This window comes from Pyrus communis, chromosome 5, assembly GCF_041283825.1.
Source record: "Pyrus communis isolate YQ-2024b chromosome 5, ASM4128382v1, whole genome shotgun sequence".
NCBI classification, from domain to species: Eukaryota; Viridiplantae; Streptophyta; class Magnoliopsida; order Rosales; family Rosaceae; genus Pyrus; species Pyrus communis.
The window spans coordinates 33,702,524-33,718,712 of NC_142569.1; the positions used below are offsets into that span (position 1 = coordinate 33,702,524).

The following is a 16,189-nucleotide window of genomic DNA, read 5'->3' on the forward strand; positions in this document are numbered from 1 at the left end:
CCGAATCTGCTACACTTGTGGAATTTCACTTTTCCCTTGAACGAACATTCACCGAAATGAGCTTTGTCACAAATTTTGCACCTTGAAGTATACAAACTCTTCTCAACCTTTTTCTTCTCTTCAAAATTACCCTTTCTTTCCCACTTTTTGTTTTTTCCTTTCTAATTCTTGTTGGACTTGGCTTTGCTTTAACTTGAACTAGCTTTAGTTTTTGGATTCACTATAAGCATTTGGAAAGTATTTTCTACATCATTGTTGTCATGCCTAGGTAGTCTTTGAGCAAAACCTTTGAGTGAACCAATCAATTCTTTGACACTCAAAAAGTTAACAAATCCTTAGTCTCCACTATGATTGAAACTATGTTATCACACTTTCTTGGCAAGCTGATTATATACTTATGAACTATTCTCTCATCAGACAAGATTTCACCATAGCTTTTCAGTTGATTAACAATCTCAGACAATCTATTTATGTAATGATCTAGCAATTCATCATCTTTCATTCTTATGTACTCAAAATCTCTTCTCAAAGATTAGAGTTTGACATCCCTTACCTTGGTAGAGCCTTTGTAGACTTTCTCTAGCACATCCCAAGCTAATTTGGCTCTTGTCTCGTTCAAGATTCTCCAAAAAATTTCATCTGAGATAGCATTTTCGATGACCCCAGGAGCTTTTGCATCTCTTTTGATGTTTTCCTTCAGTTCCTTTGTCTGAGCCTCTATCAAAACCATAATACTTAGGGGTACCACATAGACATCTTCAATCAAGCTCCACAAATCATAAGATACAAAAATTGTTCTCAACTTTGTCCTCTAGAAGTCATAATTCACTCCACTGAAAATAAGAGTTCGAATCTCTCCACTACTACTTGAACCAACCATGAATTTGAAAATTTTGATTCTAGGGTTTCACTTAGAACTTTCCCCCTTTTGAGAATAAAAAAATGCCCCACTCTTTGATCAGATTGGCTCTGATACCATGTTGGTATTTAGACTATCTTTGTCATTAATAAAACTAGAATAAAAATGAGAAAAACATGGAGATTTGAGTAAGAGGCAGCAGCAGGGCAAACGAAACAGAGAGTAGAGAGCTATTTTTTCACTAAGAGGGATATTTTTTTTATTTGGATTAAATGTCCCAGTACATGGGACAGCTGCTAAGGCAATTGGGCAGCCCTTTACAAAAGATCTAAGCCATACATGTGGCAATAGATTAGAGATCCAAAGCATTTCAAATTACATAAAAGGACATGTTAGACAGCAAAAAATAGTTGCAAATGATTAACTTTAACATGAGCTGGCCTTCTTGATAGGGTGGTTGGAGTTTGGCGTGGGATGGCAGACTGTTGTCCTAGAACAAATATTTTGTTATTGTTCTAGAGCCGAGCTTGAGCACAAATAATATCATTTGAGTCAAGTTTAGGCATTTTGCTATTCAGTTTGGCTTGCCTCATTTACACCCTTAAGTGTCTATGGTTATTATTTACCTTTTTACAATGGTTAACAATGTTAGGTTATTTACACTATAAACTTTTGAGTCAAAACTAAAATTTGACTGTAAAATTAGTACGAAACTCACAAATCATGAGAGCCACTTAGTAATTTCATTTTCAAAAATATTTCTATTTTCCACACACGTCTCAATGATTTATTAATTACACCATTTTTTTTAACTCCAAGAAACTTACTATACAAGTTACTTTTGCTCATTTTTCAATTAGATATAAAATTCACATATTATACACTCATTTTAGCATATACTTCAATTAAAATAAAAATAATTAAAATTTTATAAAGAGGGTCGAATTTTCAAAGTATTTTTAATAAAGTTGGGGCGAGGATTTGTGTAAGTGTTTCTAAACATATTGTAGATGTTTATTACAAGATCGTAGTAGGGTGGATGTTTTTGCTATTTTACTAGACCATATCATTTACCAACTATACCATACCAATTTTATGCCAATTTTTTATGCCAAACCTTAATGGTTGAGTAATTGTATCGAACCAAAAATATTTGCTATATATGGTATTGATATCCAAAAGTAATACCAACAAAAAAATATATACATTTATAATACTAAAATGAAAACTCCTTTGTTTAATGTAGGCTTGACATGTAGATCCATAATACAAAACAATGTGTGATTGTTCCAGAAGAAATGAAACAACAGATACACTAAAGTTAGGACATATTATTGTATGAGTTCTACCCAATGCTAGATAAGAAGGACATAATAGATAGATATAAACATCATGAGCTGTCCCGTAGCAAAATCGATTATTGCTTATACTTTCTTCTCGTTTTCTTCTTCTTCCATAACCCAAGCTCGGTGAAGGAAGAGATAAGAGAGCCCTATGAAGAATAACCTCAATCTTAACTTCTATCTTAAATCTTGATGCATTGCTTTGACTTACTAACTGCGGATGAAACTTGAAATGTGAAACGTGAATGATGAATGATGAATATTGATATTAGGATTGGGACAGGGAAGGGACATATAACATTGGGACAGAAGACCTTAACTCGTTCCCTTCTTCCTCCGAAGCAGAAAAACCCCACATTTTGGGGGTCATTGCCTACTCAGTTTACTTTCATGGATGGTCCTGCCTTGTTAACCCACATTGGGGAACCATATCATTGGATGCTGCCTATGGCCCTGCCTAGTTAATCTGCATTGGGGGACCATACGCATTCAAAGGGTGACAGCTTGAATAATCCGAATTGGGGGTTCACTGCCTATTTGGTCATGTTACTTCCATAGGTGGTTTCGCCTAGTTAATCTACATTGGGGGACCACGCTATCAGATCGATGTCTATGGTTCTGCCTGGTTAATCCGCATTGGGGACCAATATGCATTCTAGACTTAGATTCCATTGAGTGGTCCGGATACCCTGCTTCGTCCCAAATTCGTTGAGTGATCTAATAACTCTAGCCCTAGTTTTCAATTTATATATGAACTAAAGATTTGAGAACATTTGTGGTTTGATTTAGAAAGGTTGATGGATGTCTAGGTGACTCACTTGGGATTTTTAGCAAGTTTATTTATAATTTATAAAGTATGGTTTATCAATAATTTTTATTATTGATGTGTGATCAGATTGGTTGATTAATATGGTTAAAAGTTAATATTGTGCATCTTTGATTCATTGAAATGTTATTTGTTACGGATTGTGGTTTTGATTGAGGGAAATCTTTGTGATATATGTGAATGATGAAATCTCATATGGGTGCATCATGCATGTGAGAAAAGTTGGATTTTATCATTTGTGAGCTACTGAATGGCTTGATCCTTTTTTAGTACGTAGGCAGTCTAACACAAAAGTTAGGTACAACCATGAAATAAAAGGGAAAGTTACTATGTTATTGGACCGTTGTAGATTGTTGACTAAGGGCTCTAATTGAACAGTAATTAGTGAGTGGGTTTTACTTTGCCACCTCACTTTGTTGGTGGTTGTTTTCTAGCTGCCCATTTATTTGGCTTCCTTTGCACACTTCCCTTACCGCTTGAGAGTTACACCGAGAGAGAGAGAGAGAGAGAGAGAGAGAGATTCATTTGTGAGTTACTCAAAGGAAGAGCACACACGATTTGGAGTTCAAACTTTCAGAAAGACAGAAATAGTGTGAGCTGCTGAGGGATCGATCTCCAGTAGAATTTGACATTTGTAGAGAAAGAAAAGCTTCAACTTTTCTCTTTCTTCTGTGAGTGTGTGAGCTTGGGTGTATTTGGGGTTTCGGTTCTTAATTGAAACACTTTCTTAATGCTGTCTTTGAATACTCCGTAGCCTTCAAACTGGATGTAAGCTCGTTAACGCTGAACAAATATAAATCTTGGTATTCTTCTTGTTTGCTTTGTTCTCTTTACTGAAAATATGATTTTAGCCCTTAAAACTTATTTTTCTCCACATAAAACATGACATAAGTGTTTTACTTGAATACAATCCATTGACTAGATTCCACATCAGCAAATTCATTAAGTATGTTTGACTTTACACATGTAAAAATTTTCTGATGCCTAAAATACCCCTATTTGAATGTTTGATATACATAATTAATGTCATTCGGATTGTAAGGGAGAATTAGTGATTTTACCAAAAAAAAAAAAAAAACATTAATGTTGTTAATTTATTGCCTAATATATAATAACATAAAACATGTCTAATATATGTTATTATACATGTTTAATTAAGTCAATAAAATCATATTTTACATATTATTAGGTAAATTATTTCACACATATATAAAAAAAAATGCATGATATGTTACATCTCACATTGCTCAAGGGAGTGTATCATGTAAGCCTTGTATGTATATATTCATCTCTACCTAGCATGAGGCTTTTTAGGAGCTCATTGGCTTTGGGTTCCGTAGGAACTCTGAAGTTAAGCGAGTTCACGCGAGAGCAATCTCAGGATGGGTGACCCACTGGGAAGTTCTGCTCATGAGTTCCCAGAAAAAAAAGGAAAAAAAAAAACCTTGAGGGTGTGATCGGGGCCCAAAACGGACAATATCGTGTTACAGTAGAGTCGAGTCTGGGATGTGGTAGGGACCTGGACCTGGATGTGACATGATATATGTAAAATTCATGCAAAATAATTTACCTATAAAAAAACATTTGATTCAAATAGTGCACCTACTATTAAAATTTTAAAATGTTAGATTGCTTAAAAAAAAAAAAAAAAAAAAAAAGCAAAATAATTTACCCAATACATGTAAAATACATGAAAATAATTTACCTACATAATAACAAACCCAATATATGTAAAATAATTTACCTACATAATAAACAATATTATTTTATTTGATACTAACTTACCTATTATTTGTACATATAATAATAAAATGTGCCAAATATATATATGATATTGATATATACAAAATTAAATACCTACATAACAAAAGAATGCTATTTGATTCAGAATTAATTTACTTACAAAATAAAGCAATGTTATTTTATTAGAAGTTAATTTACCTATTATTTGTACATATATCTTATAATAATAAAATGTGCCATATAATTAAGGCTGGTTTGGTATAGGATACCGAACCGAAACTTTTGACCCAATTCCTAAACCGAAGTTTTCGGGAATCCTAATTTCAAGACCAATCCCAAATCAAATTTTCGAGAATTCCAAAATAATTTCGGAATTTCGGGACAAATCGGGAATCCCGAATAAAATTCACACAAAATTGCTGGCAGACTGCTACAATTGTATCTGATATGCATCTAAGACACCCAAATTCCCAATCCAATTCAATCTACTGAAACTAATTGCATCTGCATAATTCAATCATCTCAAAAGAAACTAAGGCATGAAACTTGCAACAATCAGCCAATCACACAACAAATCATCATAAAACATTGCAGCCAACCAAGATGCTAACTTCTTTGAGAATAAAAATATAGATCATCCAAACATCCAAGTAAATGAAATTAAGCCATAAACCACGCAATTTCACATAATTTTCTCTGCAAAAACATCCACTAAAATCTGTTCATCACAATTCGAAACCTTAACCTTATTCGAAACCTGAGCCCCCAATTCGAGACCTTAAGCCCCAATTCGAAACCCTAAGCCCCAATTTGAAATCCTAACCATATTCGAAACCCACATAGAGAATCAAAGGTGTGGATGAAGCCGTGAGGTGTGGTGGTGGCTGGAACGGAGAGAGTTCGTCAAAGTGAGACACTGAGGGTGGTGGCTGCTGAGCTTCGAATTCGAGGAGAGACGGAGAGACAGAGAGAATCTGAGACTGAGTGAAGGGACAAAGATGAGAAATGAGAGAGAGTGAGTAGGGATGTGTCGGCTCTGGTTTGGATTGAGTTGAAGGAAGGTGGCTTCTGCCTTTTTGGGTTGCAAATAGAGATAATTCGAGAGAGAGAGAGAGAGAGAGAGAGAGAGAGAGAGAGAACGAGAGAGAGTGAATGTTGAATTCTGTAGATAGCAATATAGCGTCCATGTGCTTTGAGTTATTTAATAATATAATAGGTCATATACATATTCCAACGTATATATAATATATATAGGGTTTAAACTTTAAAGTTCGGTTCGAGATTATAATACCGAAATATTTTAGAGTGTGAGACCGATCCCATACCGAACAATTTGGGATCGGTTTGGTTTCGGTATAAAAAAAATTTGGTATTTTCGGTTTGGTTTCGGTATTTTTTTTCCACCCCTACATATAATATATGAAAAATAAGTTACCTACAAAATAAAGGAATGTTATTTGATTCAATATTGATTTACCACATAATATATATTATTTGCTAATCATAAATTACATATAGGTAAATTATTTTCTAACATATATGTTGGTACTGTGCACACACATATATATATATATATATATATTTTTTTTTTGAACGTAGAGTAGTACTATATACATGGGAAGAGATCCCATCCGGATCTCTCTCACCAAATCCTAAGGATCCGGAAATTCAGGCCCTTAAAATTTGATCCAACAGTAACAAACAAGGTGCCCCTCTAAAGGTTATAATAATTGTAGCCGTTTGATCAAATTTCAAGGGTTCGATCTCCGGATCCCTAGGATTTGGTGGCAGAGATCTAGATGTGATTTGATTTGTGGTGAATACATTTATTGATTTGATTTGAATATTGTGGCACAAGTTGTAAATATTTTGTAACAATAGGTCAATTACTTTTCTACTTGGTAGTCATTTTCAAATTTAGGTTTTATTTGGATATTTAGGATTATGTGGGTTTTTATCTAGAAAATAAGAGTTGCAATGGTTTATATATAAAGTACTCTTCTCTTTATCACTTGCCTAACTGTTATTTGTCCCACACACAATCTTGCACATTTTTGGTTGACACTTCGCACAACAAAGGAAACTGTAGTAATCTGCAGAAGAAGAAAAAGAAATAGCACAATTACAGACATTCGTCTAAGTTGTTCGTGTGATTTGAAGGGGCTTAATTTTTCGTAACGGCATTAACCCTGCATATGTATTTCAAGTTGAGAAAGAAGATATTCCATTCCACTAGGAAGTCCATATTCCAAGTCTCTGGAAACAGTGGCAGCTACAAAATTTTGTTCCTGTTTGTTTTGTAACAAGAAATAATGTCTTTGGTGATGACTGATTTTCTGAATCATAATCGGATGACTGATGGAGCATCGAGGAGAAAGAAATGACGTTTTATTTTTTCAAAAGAGGAAGAAAAATAATGGGTGCCGTGCGGTTCATTGATGTTGCGTTGAACAATTCAGGTTCTGAATTGGTCATATTCCACATGTTTTCCCACACACTTTCCATAATCTGATGGGTTAATTGTTTAAGGCTAATTTTGGGATTTACCAGTTTCGTTTCCTTGCCAGGGAATATGAAAGAAACCATGTTTGACACGCATGCATATTTTCAAACGTTCACCGCGGCAGAACTCATCGTAGCTCAGCCCAATGACTTATATGGCATGGAAACGCTGCCACTGCGACTGTCTCGTCCCAATTATACAATATTATGTGTAAATTTTTTTATGTATGCGTTGTATTACATGCATATGCATATGACGTTACAGTGGCGACACAATTATGCTTTGTGAGTTGCTTTTCTTGTAAATGACAATTATACAAATTTGATTGAGTATAAGTAAAAAAGCCGACAACTGACTTTAGCTCACATGTATAATAAATTTCTTTTACATTATCTTAGTTAACAAGTTATGTACTTGAAATCATAGCAAAGCTTGCCCATTATTCTTATTTGGGTAGGGTTATCCACACATCTATTTTTACTTTTTACACACGTTTTTTTATTTTAGATCGTCAAATCGAATGAATTAAAAAAAAAAATTAATGACAAAAAAATAACAAGAACACGTATAAAGTAAAAATGAGTGTATGAATGGCACAATTCTTCTCATTTTCTAGTGATTGAATCCATGATAACCACACCCTTTTTTTTTTGGTAGCAAAAATGAGGAGATGGCTATTCTCACTACCAGCAACAAGATATACTCACAACCTTAAGTTGAAAGAACTTATGTGTGGCACCTAACTGCTAGCGGTATGAATTTATATAAAAATTTACAAATCGTCCACCAACTAAAATTGCTATCAGCAAAAATCGAATTTGGTTTAGAGATTAACTACAAGCATGCGCTTATCAACTGAACCATCTCTCGTTGGGAGATAACCTCACTTTCTCATAAAAAGAAAAGAGAAACAATTAACTAACTAAAAACCTACATGATCATGAAACTTTTCTGAATTAACAATAAAAGAAGATTAACAAAAAGTTCTTTATTTTATTTTTTTCAAATCATTTAAGCCATCTAATCAACCTAATTCTGCAGATTCACAAGTCCCCACAAACCCCTCTAATCATACAACATCAATGACAGAATCATGATCGAACACTATAAAAACTAAAAGAATTTTCCCTTTTTTCCTTTTGATTGTATAAATTTTGCATCCAAATTCACAATTTCCAGAAAAATAAACGATCCCGATAATCACCATCAACAATTTCTAACAAGGCATGATATGTATAGTCTTGGTGTCATACCTCAACCCCAACCCCAACCCGACGCTCAAAACTTTGACCAAATCCCCACACATCCTCCTCACAAAATGCCCCTCCCCATACCCACTCTGCATCACCAACAGCACCTTCGCCACCCCATTCCCTCCCGCCACGCTCTCCCTCGCCCTCTTGTCCCCCAACATGCAGCACACGCTCCACAGCACCGCTACGCCGTCCTCAGTCGCCCCCCTCGACACCTTCATCAGCCTCTCCGCCACCGCCCCCGCGCACTTCTCCTCCCCGCTGATCGCCGACCGGCCCTCCGCGCAAGTGGCAATCGTGGACAATAGCTTTAAAGACTTCTCCGCCAGGGGAGTGTTGGTGTCCGGGTTTAACAGCGTTGACGTTATGAATCGGACGAGTCCGACCTGGACGAGCTCGGCTTTGATTGACCGAGTCACGGACACGGATGATAAGCACGAGAAAACGGCACCGTGTAGGTTCTGATCGGTTTCCGAGCCCAATAGATCGATGAGTACGGACAGTAAGCCTTCCTTCTCTGCGATTAACCGTTTCGACTCGGCGTCGAGCGCGATCGAATCCAAAACCCTGACGGATTCGATCTTCGAGCTCAGGTTGCCTTTCTGCAACACCAATCGAATCGACGCGAGGGAATTGCCGTTGCTCTTCACCATTAATCGGCTCAATTGCTCGTTGACTCCGCTCTGAGGCAAAACCGAATCCAAAACCTTAATTACTGATTCGAGGACCTCAGTTTCGACGCCTTCTCTGTTCAGAACCCCGACAATGGCGGTGACGAAGCCGTCGAAACTCGCCACAAACCTCCGATTCTCGTCGCTGGCCCTCGCGAAATCGGCCGCCCTCGACAACGAATGGACGATATTTTGGCTGAATTTCTCGCTCTGGTTATCGCTTTGGAGGAATTGGACGAGGGAGGCCAGGTGCTGGGAGGAGAGAGAGGGAGAGGAGGCCGGCGAGGAAGGGCCGTGGGACTGGGCCCAGAGGTTGATTAGACGGCGGAGAGTGAGGTTGGGGATGACGTCCTTGGATTGGAGAGTCTGCATGGTGGCGGGGCAGGTGTCGTGGCCGGATTCGAGCCAGTGCTGGATGCTGGCGCGGTCGTATGTGACGCCGGTGCAGAGGCTGACGGGGGAGCGCATGACGTCCATGGAGATGGGGCAGCGGAAGAGGTTGGGGACGGTGATGTAGAGGTGGTCGCGCTCCCTCGCCATTTTTGCCGGCGATTTGAGTGTTTGCTGCTCCAGAGTTTTTCAGACGGAGAGGTTTTGAGTTGGTTGTGTTTTGGGAGGAAGTGGAGGTTGGAAGTGTTTTTTAGGACGAAGGTGACGTGGTCGTTTTGACTTGGTATTGGTGGGACAGGGGTGTGTACGTAAATACGACTAAATAGTTGTTGGTCAAATTGGGTTTGTATCCGCGTGAAACAGCTTGCATATGGAGGGAAATTCCAGTTATTGAAGGGCTAAATTCCACTAACGCCCATGAGCGTTGGGATTTGTATTTGGAAAGTCATGACTGTGCAGGGAGATTATATTCAGATACCACAAATTACTTCTTTCACACATTTATAATTTTTTTAATGTTTTTTTATCAAGTGTTAGTGTTGTGTAGAAAATATTAAAAATTTAAAAGGTTGTAGGATAAGTGATTTGAGGTGTGTGAATATAATCTCTCTACTGTGTACCTCTTTACATTAAAATAAAAATCAATAGATAAAAATAAATAAAAGTGTGTTGAGTGAGGAGTATTGTGCGAAAATCATTTTGTCTTATTTTTTGAAAATTTATATTTTAATTTTATTTTTTGTTTTTGTTGTAGTAGTTTTGTTAATCAATTGGGAATAACATCGAGAAGTAAAATAAAGCTATATCAAGAGTTAATTGATCCTAGTGTAGTGGAGCCTGCAAGCGTGCGTAATATCAAAGTGACCAATCAGTATTACAGTTTAGTAATATTTATTTTCACTTGTAAGTAAGTCGTATTAAATTCGACTCATATTAATGGCGATAACGTATGTTGAAAACTTTTTGATCGAGTTGGATTTGGGCCTTGGTGGAAACTCTCAGCTCACTTGGTTCATTTCTGGTACCAAGTCCTAACATACTTTGAAAGAATTAGTGTGTCTTAGGAAATATTCCAATTGAATCAATGGCTCAAAGACTGAATGATTGCAATAAATTATGGCTTGCCTGAACGGAGCGTGGCGTGAAAGCTAAAATTTTATCAGTTTAGTGTGAGAGAGAACTCAGTGGATGCTTGCATGGTTTTGGGAATGACTAACCTAGGGTTCGTAATTCTGTGTATATTTGTAGTAGCTAAGGAAATCTATGAGAAGTTTGAAGGAATCCCTGAAAGGTTAGGAGAATTTTCCCTTCAAAAATTGAGTTTTATACACTTAGAGAAAAGCATGCTCTGCTTGGTGCAATCTTGCCTTGATTCCTTCTCTCTATGGAGTCTATATTGCTTTTCCACGTTGTCTCTCCTCCTTTGTGCTGACTTCTACCCAATTTTATAGGCGTATGGCTCCTTTCCACCTTCCATTAAGGAATCCTTTAGTTTCCTCATTTCTTAATATTTTTGGTAAGTCCCCTTCCCATGAGCACAGCTATGGCTTTTCTTTTTAGTGTAACGTTGAAGAGCGTTACTAGTCTCGTGAAAATTGGGCTGAACACGCTGCTGAAAGCGTCACTTCCATGATCAATTTTCACACTTCTTTTTTGGCAATGCTTCTTGTTTTCCTTCCTCATTTTTCTATATAAGCTTGGAAGGGAAAGAATCCTTCTCTCCTCGTTAGGTATATACAAGTAGTATAATTTCAAATCGAAACCCCTTCTCTCCTCATTAGGTATATATACAAGTAGTAAAATTTAAATTTTAAACGTTTTTATGGCATAAATCATGTTAGTCAAGGACTAAAAATAGAAAATGCGATACATGGTGTATGGTGTTGTGTCACCGTGTACGACTTTGCATGTATAGTGTGGTGATAGCCTAGTAGGGTCCCCGGTCTCAGCGGACGTGGAAGTTGGAACACGGGATATAAAGAAGAAGAAGAGTGAAGACGTTGGAGCTTTGAATTTTGTCCGCCGAATATGACCTTAGGGAAATGTGGACTATGGACTGCTCTTCCGGTCTTCTCTTCTGACTTTAGAGGCGATAAGACCAAAGACCATGCCTCTCTTCTGCGTGTACACTCCCTAATTTTCCAATATATTAGCTTACTTGTTGGGACAAATAAAACTGTAGGATTAAAACAGTGTTATTCATACATTTATTTTCATCTCTTATACACATTTTTTAATTTTTAATTGTACGATCAAATGAATTGAAGAAGACCAATAGGTAAAAATTAACAAATATGCGTGGAACGTAAAAAAGCGGATGTGAATAACGTTGCCCTGGAATCATAGTCAATATCATATATATGTTGATATTGATAAAGCTCATTGTGATTATCCCTAAAATATAATTATCTAATGACCCCTCAACGGAAGGGGACTGTAATTCAATAAGTTGTGGTGTCTGACCTTATATCTTAGAAGGGCCCTTGCGTGAACCATGTGTTTATGTAACAACTTAAAAATAACTTATTTGTTTTTAAATTTTGTTTCGCTTCTTCTGTTTGAAATAAGAGGAAAGCATATATGGGAAATGATAAGAGGCATAAGGGATGCGGGAATGACAACAAAATCTTGAAAGTGAAAAAAATTAAAATAGTTTTGGTTTTTGGTTTTTGGTTTTTTATTTTTTATTTTTAAAATTCACTTTGTATGTCTGTTATTGTAAATATCTTTTACTTCTCTTCCACCATTCATCATCCACTATTTTCATTCCTCACTTTCTTTATCTATTTTCCTCTATCACTAACAAAGAATAAATAAAAACTAAAAATAAAAAACGAAATAGTTGAAATTAAACCATTCATTTGGACTCAATTTACAATATTTTTCATAATCTCAATTGATTATTTTTATGATTATCGTTGAAAAATCATCCCAATAAATTTATAAAATTGCAAATCTTTTAATTATCTAACTGCGACTAGATAAATAAACAAACATATGGTTGTAACAAGCAATGAAATGTTCAAAATAATAATTAAAGGCTAAACGATTTTTTATTTGATTGTATGAAAATTTACAAGAATGATATCTGAATGATGACCTAAAATATGAACACTTCCAATCATGAGATTGCTTTGTAAAGTATGCATATACAAGCGGTTAGTGTGGAGACATAAATTAAGGTTAGGGTTACGTGGTTTGCGTGGCAAAACCTGGTCTTGAAGGAACTTCTCCAGATCTAAATATCGTCTTGTCCAGCATATGCATGGAGGGAGAAATATTGATTCAATTAACAACTAGATCAATTCATTAAAAAAAATAGTTTAATCAAAATAAAGATGATATGAAACTAATACTCTCCTTAATTTGAAGATGGCGAATCTCCAGGATAATTCTTCTCTAGAATTCCATGAACAACTTTGAAAGTTATTTGTGCTGATAACGTTTTGTAAAACTTATACTTTATGGAGAGTAGAGAGAGGGTGCAGCAAAGAGAAGAGAGAAAGAGAGAAGGGCTTTATTTATACTAATCATGATGAGCTTTCTTGCCTTGCAAGTAATGCAAATCATTAAAAGATTTGATCTCCAAATCCTATTGGAATTCTACTTTTAAGTTTACACAATCATGTTTCTAAATAAACACTATTTACAACACAAACATGTTTCACGTTTTCACCTTATTCATATAAAGCAACTTGGATTTCAATTTGATAACTTCCTATTGCATGCAGAATATCACATTAAATAACAATGGTAAATTGTAAATGAGATGTTACATGTTAATTTTTTGTTGGCGCCATATAGATTAATATTATAATTATTGGAACTTATAGTAGTTGGTAAAGCTGATGGAAGCAGCCTAACTACGTGATTCTTCTTAATTAATTAGTCAACATACAGCTTAATTAGTTAGTGGGGGAGTAGACCGATGAACCAACCTATCATTTCATTTCATGAATGTCAAACTCCATGCATGTTTGCTCCTACCTCTATTAACTAGCACTTACCTTCTGGGCTGTTTTAAGCTAATCAATTTAGTGCAGACCAATCAATTAAGTATCAAATTAACTGTACTGAATGAAGAAGTTGCTAATCTTTTCAGTACAATGGATTTCATTTTTGGATACTTTGTTACGGCTTCTCTTTCTTGTAAATGATGAGGTTGAGACGCAGACCATACTTAATCAAGACTAAAACTATAGGAGCATTGTCTCGAGTTTTCGTTAAGGCTCATGTCAAAAATCTCTATAAATTTACCTCCTTTGCCAAAAAGCCAATCTCTAGTACATAGCAAGGCTTGAACGGTTTTAGGCAACAAAGAACTTCGATTTGATCAAGCACCCTACCACTAATACTAAATGCTGATTCCGAGGCAACAGTTGAGATAGGAATTGTTAACACATCAGAAGCCATATGAGAAAGTACAGGATAATGAAATTGCTCCAGTTTCCACCATGAAAGAATACCCAACTCTTGTTTTCTATCAAAGTAATAAAATATAGGGAATTTTTTTGAAATGTCATATGAACTTGTACATCTTTTTCAAGTGGTCATATAAACTAAAAGTTTAAGCAATTTGTCATACCAATTTTCTGAAATCATCAATTTGACATCTTACCCTAACTCCGTTAAGTTTTCCGTCCAAAATAAGTCATGTGCGAGGCATATGACTTATGTTCAAGGTTATTTCTGTCATTTAAGATATTTTTACAAGTTCTTTACTTTTCTTTAGTAAAACTCTTAAATTTTGTGTTCGAGGGTATTCATGCAGATCGTTGTATTCGAGCAACGTATATGCATCTACAACTCCATTTATGGGCACCAAACCTCAACTTGTTTCTCATATTACAGGGCCCATATAAAATTGGATTTCATGACGTGTTAAACTAAACACTCTAGAATTGTTTTGATCGAATGCAACTTAATAGAAGGAAGTGGGGTGTTAAAATGACAAAAATAACCCTCAACACAAGCCATGTGCAAGGCACATGACTTATTTTGAATGGAAAACATAATGGAGTTAGGATGAGATGACAAATGGATGATTTCAGAAAGTTGGTGTAACAAATTGCTTAAAATTTTAGTTTGTATGACAAATTAAAAAATGGGTACAAGTTTATATGATATTTTAAAAAATTTCCCTAAAATATAAACGGGATTTGAATATAGTCATGCAGTGCTGGATATGAAGATGACATGCACTATTCTTTATAAAATCTAATTTTTTGAAGGACTAAAATATAACTTGAGATCGAGGCTAAGATTAGCGTTCCATGTGTGAAGATCGGCTTAAGCCTTGTTAATTACAAATTCAGTATACATGGCTCTAATATTATCATGAAATATTTAACAAAAATACATCAAACTTAGACACCAAAACTTGTAACCACATAATGGAGTAAAAAAGAGTGGTGCTACCACATACCCATTTTAACCTCTCACAAACGTCTCTCAATTTTCAGATGTCGGATCTAATAAGATTAAAGATGATCGATGAACAAAAATTAACAAAATTGCATGAGAAGTAAAAAAAAAGATGTTCGAATAGAACTACCCTAAAAGAAAACTATATCTTATGACTATCATGTATCATCTAAACAATCATGATTAATGGATCCATTTTTCGTGTGATCTTCTTTTGTGGTGGGATTCTCTGCCATAAATGGTGCAAGTGAAGCTTGAAGTATATATGCCTGACCAGAGCAGCTGGACATCTCACTGCAAGTCTGCAATTCATAAGAGTACGCACACACGCACCAGTGAAGCTGGAAGTCGGATCGAGGATGGTTTGGCACAATCAATCTCCTCTACTCATATTCCTTCTTTTTCTGGTTGAGTTCCTGTTCATAATTAATTGAAAACATAATCTCCTCTACTATTAATTCTTCCGACTATTTTTTATTGAACTTAATTGTTCATCAACTCTTTCCAGGTAGCAAATAATTTTGCTAATACCAGAAAACACATAAAATTAATCAAATAGGAATTTATGTTGAACAACTTTTTTAGTTTTTATTTTTCTAATGTACGCGCATACACTTGATATACGAAGATAATAATGAAAAAAGTTGAAATTCCACTATAAAACCAATTGGCAATATAGGGAGTAGCCCAATTTTTTATAAGCTCATACAAGGTCCGTCATTCTATCAATGATGATTCATTTACAACAAATAATACTGTTGGGCGGTCATATACCAAAAAGAGAATGGTTTTACTAGAAAAATACTACCAAACGTACCTAAAGTTAATATTTTAGTATTTCCTTGATTTTTTTAATAAAAAAAGTAGAAGAAATTTACAAGTAGATTCCTCTGGGGATCCTGTTACCACATGTCAATACTTAGGCTATCAACCGAAGGGTTTAGAGGATCAGAGGGTCGAAAAACATCCGAAAATCGTCTCCAACCGAGGGCTAGGCTGGAGGGCTTGTGGGCCCCACAGAATCTGAAAGGGCCAAAAGGTTGGCCCAATCCAGCCAACTAGCCAGTCAGCCTCGGGCTGGCCAAAAATGTAAGCATTCTTGTCGGATATAACTGACAAGAATATGTATATTCCTGTTAGTTATATCCGACAGGAATGCTAAACCAAATTTCAAATG

General features: G+C 35.8%; 1 pseudogene across 1 annotated transcript; it reads right to left on the bottom strand.

Moving 5' to 3' along the window:
• Nucleotides 1-8,247: 8,247 nt before the first annotated feature.
• LOC137726072 (U-box domain-containing protein 29 pseudogene) lies at nucleotides 8,248-9,827 on the bottom strand (annotated as a pseudogene). The gene has a single exon (XR_015963177.1). The product of XR_015963177.1 is annotated as a U-box domain-containing protein 29 pseudogene (transcript).
• Between the last annotated feature and the right edge of the window lie 6,362 nt (nucleotides 9,828-16,189).